Source organism: Peromyscus californicus, unplaced genomic scaffold (genome assembly GCF_007827085.1).
Source record: "Peromyscus californicus insignis strain IS unplaced genomic scaffold, ASM782708v3 Scaffold_3__1_contigs__length_106647218, whole genome shotgun sequence".
NCBI lineage: Eukaryota > Metazoa > Chordata > Mammalia > Rodentia > Cricetidae > Peromyscus > Peromyscus californicus.
This window is the reverse complement of record NW_026294551.1, coordinates 25143920-25162881: the sequence shown is the minus strand read 5'-3', so window position 1 is coordinate 25162881 and position 18962 is coordinate 25143920.

Sequence of the window (18962 nt, the reverse complement as noted above, 5' to 3'; positions counted from 1 at the left end):
GAGAGAACCAGTTGCCATCATAACATGAATGTGCCATCATAACATACCACACGCGCGCACACACAAACACACACACACACACACACACACACACACACAAACACTACTACTACTTTTTTTATTTACTTATTTATTTATTTAATATGCATTGGTGTTTTGTCTGCATGTATGTCTGTGTGAGGGTGTTGGATCCCTTGGAACTGGAGTTACAGACAGTTGTGAACTGCTCTGTGGTTGCTGGGAATTGAACTCAAGACCTCTGGAAGAGCAGCCAGTGCTCTTAATCACTGAGCCATCTCTTCAGCCCTACTACTACTACTACTACTACTACTAATAATAATAATAATAATAATAATAATAATAATAATAAAATTAAAAATAAAATAGGGGGCGGCAGTGGCACACGCCTTTAACCCCAGCACTCAGGAGGCAGAGGCAGGTGGATCTTTGTAAGTTCGAGGCCAGTCTGGTCTACAGAGGGAGTTCTAGGACAGCCAGGACTACACAGAGGGGCACTGTCGCAGAAGGAAAAAAAAAAAAACCTCAAGTCCTGTCCCCAGCTTAAGAATTTAGGTCCATGTGTCCCTTCGACCCTCACCACACCCCAAATAACTACATAAGTGTCCCAGCTTTCATCACTACAAGCTCAGACCTCCAGGGCTGCACAGCAGCCCCATGATAGCCATTTGGATGAAGAAGCCAAGACTCCACTCATGGACACAATGCTTATTGTAAAGGGAGGATTCCAACTCAGGTCCCTTTTGCCCTAAAACAGTCTGCGCCTCTGTCTCCCTAAGTACTTGGTCTCTTTGATCTCCAGTCTTTTCATCCATAAAGTGGGTCTGGAGAGATGGAGTGAGAACGCACAGAGAGAAGCTGCTTGCCATATTCCTTCCATCGGCTCAGCATTCAACTAGAATTCCCTGAGCACCTACTAGGACAGGACCATCTTGCTGGTGTTAGGATGCCAGTGGAAACACATGCTGAGCCTCTGCTCTCCTGAAGCAGGTGCTGAGCTGAGAACTGAGAGGCTGGACCAAGGATAGAGACAGTAAGCAGTAACTGTTGTCACTATGGGTTACACATGAGCTGCCTCCACACAGGCCACTCACTCTGCCTCTGTCTCCAGATCAAGAAAACAAGGGCACCGTGGGAACCCTGCTGCCGAGCAGCCTCATTTCAACCCAGGGAGACCAGCCCTTCTTCACTTTGCTACCTGTACTGGCTAGTTTGGTGTGCCGACTTGGCACAACCTAGAGTCATCACATAGGAAGGAGCCTCAATTGAGAAAGTGTTTCCATAAGATCCAGCGTGGTGACGCACGCCTTTAATCCCAGCACTTGGGAGGCAGACCAGGCGGATCTCTGTGGGTTCGAGGCCAGCCTGGTCTACAGAATGAGTTCCAGGACAGGCTCCAAAGCTACACAGATAAACCCTGTCTTGAAAAACCAAAACAAAACAAAAAAACAAACAAACAAACAAAAAATCTAGCTGCAAGGCATTTTCTCAATTAGTCATCAAGCGGGAAGGGCCCAGCCATCCCTGGGCTGGTGGTCCTGAGTTGAGCAAGCCAGTAAGCAGCACCCTCCATGGCCTCTGCATCAGCTCCTGCCCTCCAGGATCCTGCCCTGCTTGGGTTCCTGCAATGTGGAAGTGTAAGCCAAATAAGCCCTTTCCTCCCCAACTCACTTTTTGGTTGTGGTGTTTTGTCACAGCCACAGAAACCCTAACTAAAGCACTGCTCCATTGGGCCACATCTGTTTAGGCATCGCCAGTGGCCCCGGCTGGTAATAATGGTATATACAACCCCATCCCTCAGGTCTTTCTAGGACTCACAGCCTCCTTGGCTCCTTTCATGGTTAGTGGACAGCTCCCCAAATTCATACAGAGCTCAACTCTGTGCATCTTTGTGAAAGTCGTAAGCACCTGATGTTCAGAGGACAGTTTTGTCCTGGAGCAATGGGGTCACGGCTCTACTTCAATGCTGAAGTCTGTAGAGGACAAGGAAGGACTCCCCAAAACCGAGGAGAACACCCTCCACTGACTCTCAGCTCCCCCTGGTTATTGCTGCCTCCTCCTCCCCTTGAGGGGTAGCTGCCTGGCATGTCTCACCTCCAACCTCAGGGTCAAGAGTGATGTCAGGCCTTCCCTCAAGATGCTACGTCTGGAATTCTGTCCATCATTGTCCTTCCCTCCTCCCCACTTGTTAGTTCTGCCCACTGGCCTTTCATTGGGTCCTGAGGGCATCCTGGGAAACTCCCAAGTTCCAGCCTCTTGGTTGTGCAACCCGGTGTCCGATCGCTCTCTCCAGCCTTGTTCTAATGGAGATGTAACCACTGCAGTAATATCTTTAGCTGTGTCCTCCACGCCTCTCACTCAGACAATCCTTGCACAATCTTCTTCAGCGTCCTAGCAACAGACGCAGGGATGCTCTCCCCAGCTCCCCTCCGTCTTTGCTCTCTTCCCCCATTGGCTCAAAGTCCCTGGTTGACCAAATCATTGCCATTCCCTGCCCTTTGTCTGTGATGGCTGTGTTCCTCTGACAAACCCTAGCACTGGACTTCTGACTCAAGATGCCTGCCGTGGGTCGGAGAGATGACTCAGCAGTTAAGAGCATATACTGCTCTCCCAGAGGACCCAGGTTCAGTTCCTAGCACTCACATAAGGCTGTTTGTAGACTGTAGACTGAAGTTTCTCAGTCCTGTCCGGTCCTGCCTGGGCAGCAGCAGTTTTTATAAAATAATCACTCAGAGACTTATATTAATTACAAACTGTTTGGTGTATGCCTCAGTCTTATTGTTAGCTAGCTCTAACATCTTAAATTAACCCATTTCTATTAATCTATGCATTGCCACGTGTCTAGTGGCTTTATCTGTGTTCTATTACATCTTGCTCTTCGGCAGCTTGCAATGTCTCCCCGACTCTGCCTTTCTTCTCCCTGTATCTCTCTTGGATTTCCCACCTGGCTATATCCTGTGTTGCCATAGGCCAAAACAGCTTCTTTATTAACCAATAGTAGCAACACATACTCACAGTGTACAGAAAGACCACCCCACAGCAGCTGTTCCCAATTGTCTGTAACTCCAGCTCCAGGGGATCTGGTACTGCCCTCTATCTCCCACAGGTACTGCATGCACATACATGTTCCACACACAGACACATGACTGAAAATAAAATTAAATCTTAGAAAAAGAAGCTGGAGAGATGGCTCAACAGTTAAGAACCCTGCCTGCTCTTCCAGGGGATCTAAGTTTGATTCCCAGCAACCACATGGAGGCTCACAATTGTCTGTAACTCCAGTTCCAGATGCCTTCTTCTGGCCTCCACAGGCACTGCATACATGAGGTACACAGACAGACACACAGACAAAACACTCACATACATAAAACAAAAATTTCAAAAAATTTTTTAAATCTTTGTTTTTGTTTTCGAGACAGGGAGACAGGGTTTCTCTGTGTAGCCCTGACTGTCCTGGAACTCGCTCTGTAGACCAGGCTGGCCTTGAACTCACAGAGATCCACCTCTGCCTCCCAAGCGCTGGAATTAAAGGCATGCTTCACTGCCACCCGCTAAATCTGAAGACTTGTTTTAGATTTATTTGTTTTATGTGTGTGAGTATTTCGACTTCATGGGCCTGTGGAGGTCAGAAGAGGTTGTTAGAGTCCCTGGAACTGGAGTTAGGGATGATTGTGAGCCACCATGTAGATGCTGGGAACTGAACCCAGGTCCTCTACAAGAGCAACAGGTGCTCTTAACCACTGAGCCATGTCTCCAGACCCAAGTAAACCAAATTTGTATGGAAATGCAAAGTAGATTAGTCAGTTTCTTTGAATTTTGTATGTGTACAAGTGTAAAGCAATAGTAAAGGATGAATCCAGGGTGCAGCTAGACGTTCAGTGCTGAATAGGGCTCGCAAAACCTTCCACACATCACCACCTAATTCACATAAAGACACAGCTGCAGTCTGTGGAGGAATGGATGAACTTTCGATAAATGATAAATAATTAGATATCTACAAAGGAAATATTCAATCCTGGATCTTCTTTCTTTCTTTTTAATATTTATTTATTTATGATATATACAGTGTTCTATCTGCATTCCTGCAGGCCAGAAGAGGGCACTAGATCTCATTACAGATGAGATCTACAACCATGTGGTTGCTGGGAATTGAACTCATGACCTCTGGAAGAACAGCCAGTGCTCTTAACCTCTGAGCCATCTCTCCAGCCCTCTTATTTCAAATACATCCCAAAATCAATTTGAAATGGACAGTAAGCTTAAGTATGAAAGATTAAAAATAGAACTTCAAGCCGGGCGGTGGTGGCACACGCCTTTAATCCCAGCACTCGGGAGGCAGAGCCAGGCGGATCTCTGTGAGTTCGAGGCCAGCCTGGGCTACCAAGTGAGTCCCAGGAAAGGCGCAAAGCTGCACAGAGAAACCCTGTCTCGAAAAACCAAAAAAAAAAAAAAAAGAACTTCAAAAAAAGAAATCTCATGGAAAGTTGTTTTCATGGTCTTGGGGTAGTTACAACTTCATTGTTTAAAGTCATACAGCTATGGTAACTTGTGGTGGAATACTTTTTTTTTTTTTTTTTTGGTTTTTCGAGACAGGGTTTCTCTGTGTAGCTTTGCGCCTCTCCTAGAACTCACTTGGTAGCCCAGGCTGGCCTTGAACTCACAGAGATCCGCCTGGCTCTGCCTCCCGAGTGCTGGGATTAAAGGCGTGCGCCACCACCGCCCGGCTTGGAATATTATTTTAACTAGGCAAAGATGTGTTACATTTGTTTATGCTGTGGAATATTACTTTAACTATATGAAGGTGTGTTACAATTGTTTCTGCTGCCTTTGTTAATGATGTAAGGATGTGTTACATTTGTTTCCGCTGCATTTGTTTAATGACATAAAAATGTGTTTGGCCGGGCAGTGGTGGCGCACGCCTTTAATCCCAGCACTCGGGAGGCAGAGCCAGGCAGATCTCTGTGAGTTCGAGGCCAGCCTGGTCTCCAAAGCGATTTCCAGGAAAGGCGCAAAGCTACACAGAGAAACCCTGTCTCGAAAAACCAAAAAAAAAAAAAAAAAAAAAAAAAAAAATGTGTTTCGCCTTGCCTGCCTAAGGCACCTGACTGGTCTAATAAAAAATGAACAGCCAAAAGCTAGGCTGGAGAGGGATAGGCAGGGCTGGCAGGCAGAGAGAATAAGTCGGAGAAATCCAGGTTTGAGAGAAAAGAGAGAGGAGAGAACCAGGGAGAAAGAAAGGAACACACCGGGGCCAGAAGCCAGGCAGCCACAGCCAGCAGACATGAGAAGCAGTGAAAGGAACACACCGGGGCCAGACGCCAGGCAGCCACAGCCAGCAGACATGAGAAGCAGTGAAAGTGAAATATACAGAGGAAAGAAAGGTCAAAAGCCCGAAGGCAAAATGTAGATGAAGAGAAACAGGTTAAATTATAAGAGCTAGCAAGAAACGAGGCTAAGCTAAGATCAAGCACTCATAACTAATAATAAGTCTCCATATCATGATTTGGGAGCTTTTGGTGGCCCAAAAGAAAGCTTGCTACAGAGCCGGCGTTGGTGGCGCACGCCTTTAATCCCAGCACTCGGGAGGCAGAGCCAGGCAGATCTCTGTGAGTTTGAGGCCAGCCTGGGCTACTAAGTGAGCTCCAGGAAAATGCGCAAAGCTACACAGAGAAACCCTGTCTCGAAAAACCAAAAAAAAAAAAAAAAAAAAGAAAGCTTGCTACAGTAACTTGTGGTCATCTGAACCTACTCAAACACTATGAAATGAAGCCTAGTGTCAGTACCCCATAGTTGAGCTGAGCACAATGAGTCAGGCAGCTGAGGCAAGAGGATCACCAACTTGAGGCTAGCCTGGACTACATCACAAGACTCCATCTCGAAAAGAATAACCACAACAACCAAAAACAAAACTAACTAGGCTTAGTGGTGCGTGCCTATAATTCCAGCTCTTGAGAGGCAGAGATGGAGGCATGGGGAAATTCAAGGCCTGCCTGGGCTACTTAACAAGTTCAAGGCCAACCTGAGCTATATGAAACCTTTCTCAAACCAACAAGAAAACACTATATGTTTAGCCTATGTTTGTACTTGATTCAAGCAGAAAGGTTAAAAAAAAAAAATCGGGGTTGGGGATTAAGCTCAGTGGTAGAGCGCTTGCCTAGCAAGTGCAAGGCCCTGGGTTCGGTCCTCAGCTCTGGAAAAAAAAAAATCCAGCCGGGCAGTGGTGGTGCATGCCTTTAGTTCCAGCACTCGGAAGGCAGAGGCAGGTGGATCTTTGTGAGTTCAAGGCCAGCCTGGTCTATAAAGTGAGTTCCAGGACAACTACATAGAGAAACCTTGTCTCGAAAAACTAACATAAATAAATAAATTAACCCACCTCTTGTTACTCATCTTGGATAGAAGCCGTGTTGCCTGTTCATTTTAGAGATCAAAAGCCTTCCTTTCTGTGGCATCTCCTCACTCTTCTCCTGTGTTCACCTCTCAGGAACACCCTGTGTAACACTGGAAATCCATCTACATCTTGACTGCTCCTTTGTTCATGTGTTTGTTTTGAATCAGGGTCTCAGGTAGCCCAGGCTGGCCTCCAACTCACTCCGTAGCTGAGGATGGCCTTGTACTTCTGAGCCTACTGCCTCCACCTACCAAGTGCTGGGATTACAGGAGAATGCCCAGAGGCCTAGTTCTTCTGAGCCCCCTCTTCTGGGAGCTATGCTGCACAGCATTGCTGTAGAACATTGCTGTAGAGCATTGCTGTAGAGAGCATTGCTGTAGAGCATTGCTGTAGAGAGCATTGCTGTAGAGCATTGCTGTAGAGCATTGCTGTAGAGAGCATTGCTGTAGAGCATTGCTGTAGAGCATTGCTGTAGAGAGCATTGCTGGAGAGCATTGCTGGAGAGCATTGCTGTAGAGAGCATTGCTGGAGAGCATTGCTGGTGAGAGCATTGCTGTAGAGCATTGCTGTATAGCATTGCTGTAGAGCATTGTTGGAGAGAATTGCTGTAGAGCATTGCTGGAGAGCACTGCTGCATGCCCAGTGCGGTGGGCGCTCTGTGAACATGATTAGGAATCTCACCAGCCCATCTTTTGCTGCTTCTCTCTGGGCGATTCTTATTTTTATCTCCTTCACAACCTTCTTACTTAATTTTAACTTCCCATTCCTTCCAGTTTAGTTTAATTTCCAGGGGGTTCTATGCTACTCCTTACAACTCTTTTTTTTTTTCCCTTCTGTTTTTTGAGACAGGGTTTCTCTGTGTAGCCCTGGCTACCCTTTAACTTGTTTTGTAGACCAGGATGGCCTGGAACTCAGAGATCCACCTGCCTCCGCCTCCCCAGTGCTGGGATTAAAGGCCCGCGCCACCACTGCCAGGTCCATTTTGACTCTTTTAACTGCATTCAATCTCTGGGTTTTAGTTTGGCTTGGTTTCCTGTCATAGTTTTTGAGACACTGTTCACTTTTTTTTTTCTTTATTCCTGTGTGTGCACATTTTGAGATAAGGTCTTAAGTATGCCATGGAATGTTATGCCCAGATTTCAGGGACCCCCAAAAGATGACCATGGAGACCGAATCCCGAATGTAAAAGCAAAGAGCCTTTATTATCTTCAAGCTCTGAGCTTGGTCTCTCTGTCAGGCACAGAGGTGAGAGCAGAGAGCCCTGAGCTCAGGTAGGGTAGAGTTTTTATCATAGCAGAGGTTGGGGTGAGGGGATTTCCAGGGTTCAGGACCCTGATTGGCTGACAATTGTCTAGGAGTAATTTGTAAAACAAAAATAGGTATGTGCTAGACTCAGGGACATCTGGCCACCTTATCTAATGGGGAATGTTTGGGATGTTAGGTATTTCCTCATCTCTGGGTGGTATCCGCTTAAGGCTTTTCCTGGATCTGGGTGTTGCCTGCCAGTAAGCCTGTCACAGAACCTGTGTCTAGGCCCCTAAGCCTCTCATGGCTGCTGTGTGGTCAAGCTGTTTTTGGGGCCCTCTACAGGAACACACCATGTAGCCAAAAATGTCCTTGAATTTCTTTCCTTCCTTTCTGTTTTTAGGTTGTTTGTTTGTTTTGATTTGTTTTTTTTAATTGTTGTTTTTGGGTTTTGTTTTGATTTTAGAAATAGGGTCTCTCTACACATAGCCCTGGCTGTCCTAGAACTCTCTCTGTAGATCAGGCTGACCTCAAACTCACAGAGATCCACCTACCTCTGCCCCCACCCCGAGCTGAGATTACAAGAGTGCTACCACACACAGCTTCTATTTATTTTTGCTTGTTTTGTTTATTTCCCCCTTTCCTCTTTTGCTGTGGCTTCCGCTTTCACTCTCGGACAGTGGCAGCGAAAGAGAAGCCACTCCCAGCCCTCCCTTCCTTCCACACCGCGTCACCTGGAGAAAGGCGTGGCCAGCACCTCTAGGCGCATTCAGGTCCACTGAGCACAGGAGCTGAGGTCCTGGTTTCTCTACAACACTTCAGCCAATGAATGAGCACCATGGGGGACGGGGACTGGACACCTGTGCCCGGTGGGGACTCCCACAGTGGGCAATCTCTGTGCTGAGACTCTCCCCATACCTGGGTTTCTTCTGGAAGGTGCCATTTCCTTCCCCTCTTCTTTGCCAGGCATCTGAAGACTGCCTGTTCCTCACTCCTCCTCCTATTCCCTCAAGCATTTCCTTCAACAAGTGCAAGACATTTCTGGTCCTCTTCTTTTCTTTCCCCCCTTTTTTTTTTTTTTTTAGTTTTTTGAGACAAGGCTTCTCTGTGTAGCTTTGGAGCCTGTCCTGGAACTCACTCTGTAGCCCAGGCTGGCCTCGAACTCACAGAGATCCGCCTGCCTCTGCCTTCCAAGTCCTGGGATTAAAGGCATGTGCCACCACCGCCCGCCTCATTTCTGGTACTTCTAATACTGTGTGGAGCTGTCCCCCGACTCCAAGATGTGTTAGCTTTCTTTGTATACCAAACACCTGAGACAAATCAATTTAGTAAAGGAAAGGTTGGATTTTGCTTCAGTCCATGGTCCCCAACCTCTGTTGCCTTAGGCTGGTAGTGTCACAGCACCAGAGAATGCGGCAGAGGAGGCTGCCTGTCTCAGAGGAGGCGCTTGGAAAGCAAAGAAGGCAGGAGGGCTAAGAGCCCTATTGCCACCACCTCCGCCCTGATCAAGGCCACCCGCCCAGTGAGCTAACTTCTTTCACTAGGCTCCACCTCCCAGATGTCCTCCCACTTCCCCATAGTATCAGAGACCGAGACCAGAGCCTTCTGGCCCGGGCCCTCGAGGGACACATCTTAACCTGAGGACAGGTACTAACGAAGGAGTTTTCCTCGGTGGTCGGTGGTCCTTGGTTGGCTGCTCGAACTTAAGGGGAAGCCTTAGAAAGCAGACTAGACGGGCATTCTGTAGAGAGTGACACAGGTGTGACATCAGCGGAGCTGGCTCCTTCGTGACTGGGCGTCCAGCCAGCGGTGGTTTCACTGAGAACCTTCCCAGTGTTAGGATTTGAAATCGCTTCTTGGAAGCCTTTCAGTTCCTCCAGATAAGAAAACTTCAGTCATCTTTCAGTCTTCAGCCTGTTTTTTTTTTTTTCTTCTTCCATGACAAGGTTTTTCTGTGTAACCTTGGTTATCCTGGAACTGGCCCTATAGACCAGGCTGGCCTCCAACCCAGAGATCTGCCTGCCTCTGCCTCCTGAGTGCTGGGATTAAAGGTGGCCCAGCAAAATAGTTCTTTTCTTTCCTCCTTGGGTACTGAGGATTGAACCCATGTCCTTGAACATGCTCCGCCAATGCTCCTGCTACTGAGCCACAGTGTCAATCTTCAGCTTCTTGTCAAGGCAGCAATGGAAAGAGAGTCAACCTCTCTCCAACACGTACCATACCTCTGCCTCACTGGGCACCCCCAAATCCCTTTCCTCCTCCTTTTCAGTGTTTTGTTTTCAGACAGGGTCTTGTCTAGCCCAGGCTGGTCTGGAACTCAATGTATAGCCCAGGACGGCTTTGCAATCCTGTTCTTCCCGCTTCCACTTCCCAGTGCTAGGTACCACCACCACGCCTGCTTTATGTTGTGCTGGAGGTCAAACCCAGGGTTTTGTGCATGCTCTACCAGCTAAACTACATCCCCAAACCTGCCCATGCTTTTTTGTTTTTGTTATTTTAAGATGAGGTTCCTTCAGGTGCACAGGCAAAACTTGGGAGGCAGGGGCAGGTGGATCTCTAAGTTCGAGGCCAGCCTGGTCTACAGAGTGAGTTCCAGGACAGCAAGGACTACACAGAGAAACCCCATCTCAAGAAAACAAAACAAAAGACTGGGTCTCACTATGTAGACCAGGCTGGCCTCCAACTCACAGAGTTGTTTTTGTTTTGCTGGGGGGTTTTGTTTATTTGTTTTGTTTTGTTTTTGAGACACCTAGGTTGGCTCAAAGCCCTCCTCCTGTAGCCTTAGTCTTTTAAGCGCTGGAATTACAAGCACATGCCACTATGCCTGACCCCTTCCCTCCTCTTTATCCCCTGACCCCATTCCAGTCACTGAATGGATGACTCTTCCTGTATCCTGTCCAACCACCCAGGACTGTGGTATTATATTCCCCCAAATATTGTGCATGCTAATAAACTTATCTGGGGTCAGAGACAGAGCAGCCACAATATTAAACATAGAGGTTAGGCAGTGGGAGCACACGCCTTTAATCCTAGCATTCCAGAGGCAGAAATCCATGTGTTCAAGGATACAGCTAAGCATGGTGACTCACGCCTTTAATCCCAGAAAGCAAGCCTTTAATCCCAGGGAGTGGTGGTAGAAAGCAGAAAGGTATATAAGGCGTGAAGACCAGAAACAAGCTTTTAGCTGGTTAAGCTTCAGGCTTTCGAGCAGCAGTTCAGCTGAGAGCCATTGGGATGAGGACACAGAAGCTTCCAGTCTGAGGAAACAAGACCAGCTGAGGATCTGGCGAGGTGAGATAACTGTGGCTTGTTCTGTCTCTCTGACCATCCAGCATTTCACCCCAATAACTTGCCTCAGGTTTGATTTTATTAATAAGACTCTCTAAGATTCATGCTACACAGGACAGTGCTGGAAATCTTTCTCCCCAGAGTTAGCAATTCTCTGATACACGAGCTGGGACCCGCCTTTTTCCTGACAGAGCATCCTTGTGAGGTCGTAAAAGGAGGCCGGATAAAGGCAGATGCAGTTAGTTCATTGATAAGTAGAACCCTTGCTCCTGAGCCACAGCAGCGTCAAAGGCCATTGACCACTTTGTAGAGAATGATTGCCTAGAGACAGAAGCAGCAGAAAAGCATCCACAATAGAGGGTGCCCAGAGATATGGCCCAGGAGTCAGGAACACTTGCTGCTCTTCCAGAGGACCAGAGTTCCATTGCCAGCACCCCCATGGTAGTGCAGGAGTGTATCTAACTCCAGCTTCAGGAGATCCGGACACCTCTGGCCTCCAAGGGCACCTGCACTCATGTGCACATACCTACACATAGTTAAAATAATAAAAATAAAAATTTAAACTTTTTTGTGTGTTTTTGTTGGTTTGTTGTTTTTCAAGACAGGGTTTTCTGTGTAGCTCTGGCTGTCCTGGAACTCACTCTGTAGACCAGGTTGGCTTCTGCCTCCCAAGTGCTGGGATTTAAGGCCTGAGCCACCACGCCTGGCTAAACACTTTTTTTTTTGGTGGTTGTTTGAGTTAGGACACCACTGCCACCAGAGGTGAGAGGGAGTAGGAGGTAGGTATGGTGGTGGATGGGGTTAAGGAGGTGGTTCAAGCCAGGCAGGGGGAATTGCAGCACTCGGAGGCTGAGGAAGAAGAGAGAGCTCAAGAGTGGGCTAGACGACACAGCAAGACTGGATCTCCACAAACCGGAAGCACAGTCTTTTGGTCAAGCCTTGGAGCAATTCTGGGTGGTCAAAAATCACAATCTCCATTTCAGAGATGAAGAAACTCACAATACCACAGTGTGAGGAGTGGAAACACCGAAGGCCATGCTTTTGACCATAAAGGAAGGGTAGGTAGAATTTAACAGGCCCACTAGTCGGTCCTGCTGTACTAAAATTTACCAAGAATTCACCAAGGGGTTAATTCCCAGGTGAGCAGAAATAGGGGTGGAGCCAGATGGTGGTCCCTAAGGAAGAGAGAAAGGCAAGACTGAGAGAGGCCAGGAGATCCATGCCTTTTGCCTTTAAAGGAGCAGCATGGAAATTTTAGGCAAAGTAATATGCAAATGAGATGCAAATTGGTTGGGAATGAGCATCTGTTATTTCTGAGTCGACAGCTCAAGCACTTTTGGGTGAGCCCTCTCCAGCTTTCTCCCAGAGTTACCAGGGTCAGGAACCCCTGAACAGAGGCCATGGACAGCTGGGCTCTACAGAGAAAGGGAAGCCCCACCCACTGTATGGGGGCGAGTCATTTATTCTCACATTCATCTGACAAATGCTTGTAAAGCGCCTACTGGGTGTGAGGGCTGAGGCAAATGCTGAAGACAAGGAGACACTCACTGTTTCTAAGGTCCAGGTGCATTCCTTTGGGGTAGGGGTTGGCGGCATAAACGATGAAGACATCCTACATCTTCTAGACTCTAAGCCAGGCTTCCCAACCTCAGAGCTCTGGACATTTCCCATCTTATTTTAGCATCATCTTGGGTTTGGCTCACTAGATACATGATAGTAGCAACCCTTGACCTGTAACAAATAAACGTGTCCCCGGACATTGCCTAATATGGAGTAGGCAGAAAAAGTACCCCGGTTGAAAACCACCATTCAAGCCAAACATGGTGGTGTGTACTGTAAGCCCCTGGAGGTGAAGGCAGGAGGAGCCGCATAGACAGCGTGACGCCATCTGGCTACACGAGACCTTGTACTAAAAACAAACAAAAACGAAAAAATAAATAAAGTTTTAAAAATTTTTTAAAAAGAACACTCAGATATCTAAGGCCATGAGCCCTTTAGGTAAGTCAGCATACTCCTTGAGCTAAGGACTTAGTGTTCTATATGTTTATTTTTTCATTTTTTTTTTTTTTTTTGGTTTTTTGAGACAGGGTTTCTCTGTGTAGCTTTGCGCCTTTCCTGGGACTCACTTGGTAGTCCAGGCTGGCCTCGAACTCACAGAGATCTGCCTGGCTCTGCCTCCCGAGTGCTGGGATTAAAGGCGTGCGCCACCACCGCCTGGCTATATGTTTATTTTTTAGTATTGGAGAGAGCAGACTTTCAAATTTCTCTTTTTTTTTTTTTTTTTTTTTTGATTTATTTATTTATTATGTATACAGTGTTCTGTCTGCACATATCCCTGCAGGCCAGAAGAGGGCGCCAGATCTCATTACAGATGGTTGTGAGCCACCATGTGGTTGCTGGGAATTGAACTCAGGACCTTTGGAAGAGCAAGCAGTGCTCTTAACCTCTGAGCCATCTCTCCAGCCCCAAATTTCTCTTCTTGATAGAGAGTGGAAGTATACACCTGTAATCCCAAAACTGAGGAGGCAGAGGCAGGAGGATTACTTCACCCCTGAGGCCATCTCGACCTACATAATAAATTGCAACTGAGCCAGGGTTACATAGAAAAGACTGTCTAAATTTAAGAAAGAAGCTGGGTGGTGGTGGTGGAGGCAGCGGTGGAACATGCCCTTAATCCCTTCTCTCAGTAAGCAGAGGCAGGTGGATCTATGTGAGTTCCAGCTTCTCTGTGAGTTCCAGGCCAGCATGATCTACAGAGTGATTTCTAGGACAGTCAGGGCTACACAGAGAAACCCTGTCTCGAAAACGAAAGCAAAAAAAAAAAAAAGAAAGAAAGAAAGAACAAAAGAAAAAGAAAAAGAAATAAAAAAAAGTCAGGTAATCTTGGGCTGGGGATACAGCCTGGTTGGTATAATACATACCCAGCATGCACAGAGCTTTTGGCTCAATCCCAAATTCCACATAAAATCAGGAGTGGTAGCACATGTCTAAAATCCTAGTGCTTTGGAGCTAGAGGCAAGTTTAAGGTCATCCTTGAGATGGAGGTCATCCTGGGCTTCATGAAACCCTGCCTCCAAAAAATTATTTCCCTCTTTTAATTTCTCTCCACAGAACCAATCTTGCCTTGATTGCTAGCTCACACTCCAAGCACCTGCTGGGATTCGGCCCAGGAATGGAGGTTCTTGAGGAGCAATCTTAGTAACCCCTAAAAATGCCTCTAGAGCCCTTTGGTTTGCAAGGCTGTCCTTCAGTGCTTTCCTCTGTCCCTCTGTCTGTCTTCCAGTTGGCTTCCGTGGGCCTGTGGGCTCCATGCCTACCTCCATAGCTAGTTGCCAAGAGTTCAAAAAGTCAATTTCGGCAACCATTGCTTTCCAGTGCTACCCTCCCAGACCCCGGAGCCCTGAGGGACCCCTGAAAGCCCCCAGGGATGACGGGAGGTGTTAGCAGGGGTAGAGCCAGCCCGCGGCTCGGCCCTTCTTGCTTTTGTTTCTCTGAGCTTCTGTATCATGTCCTTTGGATAAAAAGTCCCAAGTGGACGTAAGTCCCAAAGGGGAGTCGCCAACCATTCAGCCAGATGGGGAAATGAGAAGCAAATGGTTCCCCTTCTTTTCTGCCTTTGTTTGTTTGTTTGTTTTTGTTTTGTTTTGTTTTTCTAGACAGGGTTTCTCTGTGTAGCCCTGGGTATTATGGGACCCACTCGGTAGACCAGGCTGGCCTCCAACTCACAGAGATCCACCTGCCTCTGCCTCCTGAGCACCAGGATTAAAGATATGCGGCACTATGCCTGGCAAGAGTCCCCTTCTTAACATGTCTGCTCTGGAGGGCATGGTTTGGTGGCTCTCTCAGCTTCCTGCCCAGCTCCTGCCACTGATAGGAACAGAATGTGGACAAGAGAAAGAACACTGTACCTAAAAGCCAAGGGCTGTATATATGTGCCCAGGAGACAGACAGGATGGGAGGAGCAAGTCTGCAGGTATCCCCGTCAGAACATGATGCCCAGGACAGAAGTGAGGGTCCTTTACTAACTGCATCCCAAGTAGAACAGAGTCATCGTACTTCATCGACAGTGGAAAGAACTGAGGCCTGCCTAGCAGGGCAGTGGTGGCTCATGCCTTTAATGCCAGCACTTGCAGGCTCCAAAGCTACACAGAGAAACCCTGTCTCGAAAAAAGAACTGAGGTTTGACACCAGGAAGAACTTTCCAACTTAGCACCTGGGGGAAGAGCTGTCTGGGATAGGATAGAAGGGTATCCCTCCCATCAGAGCCCAGTCCCAGAATCCTACCCAGATAAATCTCCTGCAACTCAGCAAGGGGTAGAGCCAGACTGGGGGGCTGTGCCTCACCCCACTGCCTGAGAACTCTTTCTGTCTGAACCTTACCAGGAGCAGTGGGATGTATGGAGATCTTGTTCCCCAGGGGCTGGGGGATGGAACGGGCTTTCCCCAAACACCGCACCCTCTGGACCCAGGCACAATCAGGCATTTCATGTCTCAGAAGGGTCAGAATGAAAGGCCAGTGTCTGTCTGCCCCCCCCCCTTCCATCTCGGGATTGTTCCATGTGCCCCTGGGCCACAGCCTCCCCTTTCTCAGTCCTTCCCCTCCAGACCCCGTGTCGTACACAGATTGCTGGAAACAGAGGGACTGTCTTCAGTTCTCTGTGTGGCTGGCACTGTCTCTGTTCCCCAGCATGCTAGCGAGGAAGCTGAAAGTTGATGGCCCTCTCTGTCACCCACAGGAACCCAGAGAGTTCAGGGACTCTGATATCCCACAGCAGTAGCCAGACCCTCCGATCCAGCCCTCTACTCCTTCCCACTGTGTGTCCCTGCACTGTGGACCTTGGGCAGTGGGTGACTTCTCCACGGAGCTGAAGTACTTCTCCCCATTGGAGACTTCTTCCCCTAACCTGGACTTAATTGACCTGGTTGAGCAGCTGGACCCAAGAAGCCACTTCCATCATTGCTTACGTGTCCCAAGAAAGGGATGTTTCTGTGCCACCTGCAAGCGCCCATAGCCAATATGCTCTCCCCAACGCCACCTTGCCTTGGGACCACAGTGCTGAAGCCTCTGACAGCCAGAAGCTACCGTTGTCATCCTCGTCACCATTCTCCAGACCCCCACGTTTGTCCCACCAGCAGCAGCTGTAAGCAGGCATCCCAGGGCCTGACACTCTGTCAGCTTCACACCACCTTCCAGAGCACCCAGCCAGAAGTGCTTCCTGGATAAAATATTAAACACGCAAATCTGAGAAGTGCCGTAACCAGCGACAGACTGCAGGACCGCAGCCTGGCGAAGGAGATGCACGCAGTCCGGGGGTGGGGAGGTATATATAGACACCGACTTTGGATCTCTCTCTCCAACGTGTGCGAGGCAGAGCAGTGCTTGTGGAAAAATACCGCAGCAGCCTCCAGCTGGGGTGGCCTGAGGTTGGAGTCAGGAGGCTGGCAGGAGGGGGGTCAGGAGGAGCCCCAAAGCCGAGCTGGGAGGGGCGCGACAAAAGCCCTTTGTGTTTGTATTCTGTGCAGTGTGGTAGGCTGACTCAGTAAGGGAACAGGAGTTTGGTTGGAGGCAAGGCCTCAAGATAGAAAGGCCAAAAAGCAATAGAGAAGAGGCGGGGCTAGAGTGGCAGGGAGCACACCTCAATTCCCCTGTGCCACCGGGGCTCTAACGTGGCACCGTGCTGGCTAGGGTGTCACAAGGCTCATAGAGATGAGTCAGTAGGGCTCACGCCTGAGTCTGAGCTAACCCAAACAGACCATGAACCTTGATGCAGCCCACTCTGACTCAGAGGGATTGGGGGCTAAACCTATATTTCCAGAAACTCGATTGGGCGTCGGCTCCAGAATCCCAGAGATCCACAGGAATCCAAGTTGTTTTGTTTTGTTTTGTTTGTGTGTGTGTTTGTTTGTTTGTTTTGAGACAACGTCTCAGTATGTAGCCCTGGCTGTCCTGGAACTCATTCTGTAGACCAGGCTGGCTTGCAACTCAGAGATCCATCTGACTCTGTCCCCGCCCCCTAAGTGCTGGGATCAAAGGCGTGTGACACCACTCTGGGCACAAAGCCAAGAGTCTTTAAACTCAATTGAAGCCACCACTCTGGGCACAAAGCCAAGAGTCTTTAAACTCAATTGAAGCCGGGCGGTGGTGGCGCACACCTTTAATCCCAGCACTCGGGAGGCAGAGGCAGGCGGATCTGTGTGAGTTTAAGGCCAGCCTGGGCTACAGAGCGAGTTCCAGGACAGGTTCCAAAGCTACAGAGAAACCTTGTCTTGAAAAAAAAACAAAAACAAACAATATTGAGCTCAGCCTAAGGAGAGGACTCCAGAGTATGTATGACCCTGTGTGTGACATCTGTCCACAGCACCCAGCAGGCCAAGGACTATAGTGCCTGTGTTTCCTCACAGTGACCTGAAAAACCCAGGCCAGAGTTTCAGGGAACTCACAGGGCCAGCACTCAGAAGAGACTGCAGGGCCTGTAACGACACTGTACCCAAGCCCTGAGTATGACAAATGGAAGTTTTCATGTCACTTCAAGGTATCACAGATTTAGAAGGTAGCCCACTCTGTCTCAGAATTAGTTGACCGCAAGAGCCTGTGTTAATGAGATCCTACAAAAGACACCCATTTGACCCAGGGTGACCTAGAGCTCACCATGGCTAGGACTGACCACACTCAAAACAGAGCCCCTAACCCAGGAAGGGCCCCAGTGCAGGTAAGCCTGGGAAGGGGGCCCTCCTCGGACCCCCAGGACGTGGAAGACAGGAAGGTGAGGCTGAAGGAGGCTGGAAAGAAGAGGATCGGACCCTGGGAGCCTGCCAGCTCCCGGCTGCTGCCAGCCGCCTGCTGCTGTGGGCTGAGCGCAACTTGGCTGTGCCCAGTTGGGAGGTGCTGAGAGGAGGTGCTGCTGCTGCTGCTGCTGTGCCAGCTCAGACTGAGGAGGAAGTGGGAAGCAGAGGCACGGTGGGCACAGGGCCCTGGCACAGGAAGAGCAGACGCCCCCAGGAGGCCTGGCACCTGGACAACCCACTGCCAAGGCAGGAATTCAAACAGGGAGGAACTGAGAGGCATGGCCCCGACCTTCACCCTCCCAGCCCCCATTATGACCAGGGCACAGTGCCCAGCACTGGACAGACAGACAGCCGGCATCTCCCTGACTGGTGAATTCTACTCCCAGGGGTAGGAGCTCGCTACTGATCCCTGGGCAAGTGCTCTGATTGTGTGTTCCCCTGCCCACCCGGGGGTGGAGCAAGAGCTGGAGAGGGCAATACAGCCTCGTCTTGACTAACTCTAGACTCTCCTCCATCAGTCAGGTGCCTCTCTGTCCTCTTCCTCAGCCAAGGTCTACCTACAGCTCTCCCTAGAAGTAAGTGAATGTTAGGATGTTAGGGAGGCTAGGGTGGGCAAGGGGTCTTGTTGGGGGGGCACTGGGCAGGAAAGACGTTTCTTCCAAGAAAACACTTTTTTTTAAATAATATTTTTTAATTTTTATTTTACTTTAGTGCGTGCGTGCATGGTTTTTGTTTTTTGTTTTTGTCCGTTCGTTTGTTTGTTTTGTGTGTGTGTGTGTGTGTGTGTGTGTGTGTGTGTGTGTGTGTGTGTGTACATGCACATGTATTCGGGTGCCCTTGGAGACCAGAAGAGTGTTGCAGAATATTTGTTTACACTGTGTGAAAATGTGTCACTGTGATTGGTTTAGTCATGAGCTGAGTGGCCAATAGCTAGGCAGGAAGAGGTTAGGCAGGACTTCCGGGGACAGAGAGGACTCTGGGAAGAAGAGAGGCACAGAGAGGCCAGGGAGATTCTGAAGAAGTTGGACATATGGTACAGAGCAGAGGCAACTGAGCCACGTGGCAGAATATAAATGAAAAAATATGGGTTAGCTGGGCGGTGGTGGCACACGCCTTTGATCCCTGCAATAGAGAGGCCGAGGCAGGCAAATCTCTGTGAGTTCGAGGCCAGCCTGGTCTACAGAGCAAGTTCCAGGACAGGCTCCAAAGCTACACAGAGAAACCCTGTCTCGAAAAA